The sequence below is a fragment of the Armigeres subalbatus genome, chromosome 1 (genome assembly GCF_024139115.2).
Source record: "Armigeres subalbatus isolate Guangzhou_Male chromosome 1, GZ_Asu_2, whole genome shotgun sequence".
Lineage (NCBI taxonomy): Eukaryota > Metazoa > Arthropoda > Insecta > Diptera > Culicidae > Armigeres > Armigeres subalbatus.
The window spans coordinates 251,326,103-251,330,468 of record NC_085139.1 but is presented as its reverse complement, the minus strand read 5'-3'; positions in this window follow the sequence as shown (position 1 = coordinate 251,330,468).

The window sequence follows — 4,366 nt, the reverse complement described above, 5'->3', positions numbered from 1 at the left end:
GGTCCCGGTGTTGATCGTGGTTCGAGGGTTCACGAATTTCGGCTCTTCTGCTGCTACCGGCTTGTTTGGTAACGCTAGAAAGTTGTCCGAGTAAAAGCAGGTGCAACTGCTCGCTTGTTAACCACCTTCTGGCCGGGTGGTTCTTCGTGGTTGTTTGTTGCCGTATGTGCTGGCATCTATCGCTTGGGACAGCTACGGTCCGTAGCTGGGTGAGCGCCGCAACAGTTGGCGCAGCGCTTGGTGCTGGCTTTAGAGACACTTTTCCGTGCTGTGGTTCTCCCAGTTGTTGCACCTGTTCTTCAGGTGGCATTCCGGTTCCGTGGCCAGATACAGGCAGTTCCGCACTGCGTCACATCGGCCTGCTTGTTTCGGTAGGCTTCCCACCGCACTATGATTTGGCCAATCTGCTTGATCTCGCGCAGCTTCAGCAAGGTGGTAGACCCCTTCGCGAAGTGAATCAAGTAGAAGGCCTCGTCTAGAGCTGCACATTCGACTTTCCTCTTGATAATGTGCGCGGCCTGCGCATCAAGTTTGTGCTCCAATTTCAGCCGATGTAGCAGCACTTCCGAGCCACTAACGGTAGTCCCCGAAGCACAACCCGGTAGGGTCGGTCGGATGGTTGTCGTGCGTGTAGTATTCGAAGTCGCACTGCTCGAGTACTTACGCACTTCGTCACGTCGTCATCGGAATAGTGAATCTTCGTACCAAATCGGGTGATTTTTACGAGAGCAGCGCACGATTCTATTTACCCGCTAGGGTTGTGAACACGTTTTCACAACCAGGGTGGTTGTTCTTCGCGCCGGTGTTCCGGAATCGAAACGACCGGTTTCGACCTGGAGAATGGGCCCGTTTTCGTTTGCAGAGTGCTGAACGTGTTATTGTTCAGCAGTTGGCGTTTGAGTTGCTTGCCATCGATGATAGCCACTGGGTCTTCTTCCGCTTGTGCTTCCTTTCCGTGAAGCAGCCGCATCGTACGGAATCTCCTCCGTCTCCATCTGCCGTTGGAAAAAAAACAGTAGCAAAACTCGGAGCAATCGCTTTTTTATCACGAGAGCGCAACCGTGATCTAGCCAGCAGCACTCCTGCTCTGCGGCGTGCTGTGCTCCTGATATGAAAATACTATTTTTTAAACCATTTATTATCGATAATTGATAAAAGTTTTGAAAAGGTAAACAACCAATCACGACATGCATCAATTAGCAGACATAAAAAATCAATCACTTGCGGGTTTGGATCTAATCCTCTTGAAAAGATTTCACTCGGGGCAGACGCATCAAAGCGATCGCAGCGGAGCTGAACAGCATCTCGAGGCGCTAATAACATTTTCAAGGAAATCCATCGCATTGGTGGGCATGGAGCAAAAAATGTAATAACTTCAAATACAACATTTTGTGATAACAACTTATTTACGCTATTTACGATTGAGTTTTGCACTTTGAAGAAAGTTTATTTCGATAGTCGGATCAACCTTCTTTGTATAAATGGTGCTTTGTATAAAATCAACGAAGAGCCACCAGTGGAAACTTTCTACAGCAATTAATATCGGTGAACGTCGCAGTTCTTATATCTAATAAGTATTTGCTCCCGCCCTTCATTAATCGTTATGAGTGACATTATATTTACACCCATATCAGATCACAAAGGGCGGGGCTAACGGCTTAATTTATTGACAAGAAAGCTGCTCTCCGGCGCGCGCGAGAAATTTTGATCAGGTTTCCACAAAGAGCGGTTCGAAATTCGATGCAGCGGAGCAGACACAGCAGCACGAGGGAGTGGGTGGCAGTGGTAATGCTGAAAATTTATTTCAAATTTTGGTGGCTTAGCGAAAATCATCATGTGGCGACAGTTGCAACGCACGGTGTCGAGCTGCTTGGATGCAGCTATTGAAAGGTGCTGGGAAAAAAATTTGGTTCTTTCAGACCAACATTTTATGGAAAGAAAGAGTTAATAGAAAATGGACGTTTCGGTGGTTTCGTGGCGGTAGTAGATTGCTGTTAGTGATCTCATCCAGTCAAATTTATTGCATCATCTCCCTTCGACGCGCTATCAAATTCGCTATTAACGATTAAGTTTTGCACTTTGAAGAAAATTTATCTCGGGTTGGCTCGGAGACTCAAAGTCCATCCAACTGGGAACAACTATTCGCCTTCTTGATTCAGTTGACCTCCAAGCTGTTTACTCAATGTTAATAAAGAGACACAAATTATTATGACAAATACCATCCATTTCGTACAGCTACGTAGTCCTATGTCACCTTTGCGTACAACCCGATTGGGCTGCACCTTTGAGTTTTTTACTCGCACTAATGTCATTCATTCTACACAAGCATGCATACACAATCACGTCGAAAGAGGACCAATCGTAACAGTGTAGCCATATCATTATCAATGCATCGGTTTTTCAAGAACCAAAAACTAGCAACCCTTCAACCAGAGATTGGCGTAGTGAAAAACTTTCGAAATGGCAACGTATAAAAAGGTATGAAATCGTGAAAAGCATACTGTCATCACTTGAACTTTTTGTTTGCTTCTTATGGTACATACACACGGTCAAGCAATTTGACGACCATTGACTCCACCCCTCGTTTAGTCAAGCATCCACCATGTTCTACAAACCGCAACACGAACACTCAATTTATTCGACCAACAATATCACCCACGAACGACCGAAGCGCCAACTCAAACACCAACCATCAAAAATATAGGGGGAATGACGGCTTTGGCAGGTTTTGTTCTATTATTGGCAGGGGTTTTGTCACCTTATGAAATTTGCCACTATTCTTTGATATGCAGAATGTTTAGCCAAATTTGAGCATAGTCAGTCACAAAAACCCCTGCCAATAATAGAACAAAACCTGCCAAAGCCGTCATTCCCCCTATGTGGGTTTGTGCGACTTCACTACAAACGCTCAAACATGTTCGGCGAACTTTGACTCCGCCCTCGATAGCTCAAACCAAAATCAAACCGCTTTGATTTTCCCAACCGAGCCGCTAATTGTCAAATGGTTGTTCGAACAACTTCACACACGGTCAGACAAAGCAGCAACCGAGGCATTTTCTTGGGGGTGGAGTCAATGTTCGTCAAACTGCTTGATTGGTGTGTACGTACCATTAAGGGTGAAAAAAGTAAACAACTCGAATTGGAACCGCTTTTCACGGTCCGATTGGAAAGAAGATGGCGTCTTCACCAATCTCTTATTCTAGTATTTCTACTAAAAACTGGTTCTGATGCCTATATCTTGCTAACCATGCAATACAGAGTGCAGATCCTCTGGGTTTTAATGGTCTAAAGCAATCTCTTTTGATAGGTAAACTTGATTTACAATTCGAAGAAAGTCGATTTTTGATTTCGGCCACCTGTTTGCCGATAGCCAGGGCCGAAACTAGCTGGAAGGGGGCTCCGAGGCCGACAGCTTGTGGGTGCGCCAAAAAATTGCTTGGTTTTGGTACATTAGATTTGTGCGGGACCCTCTCCCCTAAATCCGGCCTGCCGATAGTACAGCGCCTCCGTGCTGATGGGTATACTCGGCTGCGTGTGATCTGCGTAAAATCTTGTGTTTAGGTTTGAAAACTGAGGATTAGATCCAAACCCACAAGTTGCTTGATTTTGATGTCTGTGCTTGTGGTGCATGTACGACATTGGTTGGTTTACCTGTAATAATATCAACAATAACAGAGTACCCATTTATGGGTAAATTCATCTAACCGTGTGTTCTTTTCATTGCGGATTGTGCTAGTGGGCAAATGGCGGATCATTGACTCATTGACCATTGAGTATCTATAATGTTATCATCATAATACCGGATCATTATGATGCAGGATAAATCTTTTAAATACCTTTGTTTGGGTTCTTGATTTCCACCGCCGAAGCAGTTTGGAAAATTTTTCTTTGTTCTTTTTCAGAAGAGTTAGACCACGTGTGACACTGCTGCGTGCCGCCTTCACTGATTGAATATCGTTCGGTGGCTATCTTTGGCCTATCTTACCGACTGGGAACTGATACAGATAACTATTCCTATTTCTATTTATCGGCGTACTGAACATTGAGCGCCCTCAGGTCCTCTGCAACTGCAAAAAGCCATCGTGTACGCGACTTTCAACAAAGCCTGCGGCCTTCCGAGCATATTATCTTCGCTGACGATCTTCCGGCATACGAACAACGTGACCAGACCACCGAATCTGCCGTGTTGAATAAGCTTAATAATCCAGTCCTTATACACCTGGTACAACTCGTGATTCATGCGACGCCGCCAGATACCGTTCTCCTGTTTACACCACCGAGTATTGTCCGCATCACCTTACGCTCAAACACTCCGAAAGCTCTTCGATCAGCCTCCTTTAACGTCCATGTTTCATGGCCGTATAGA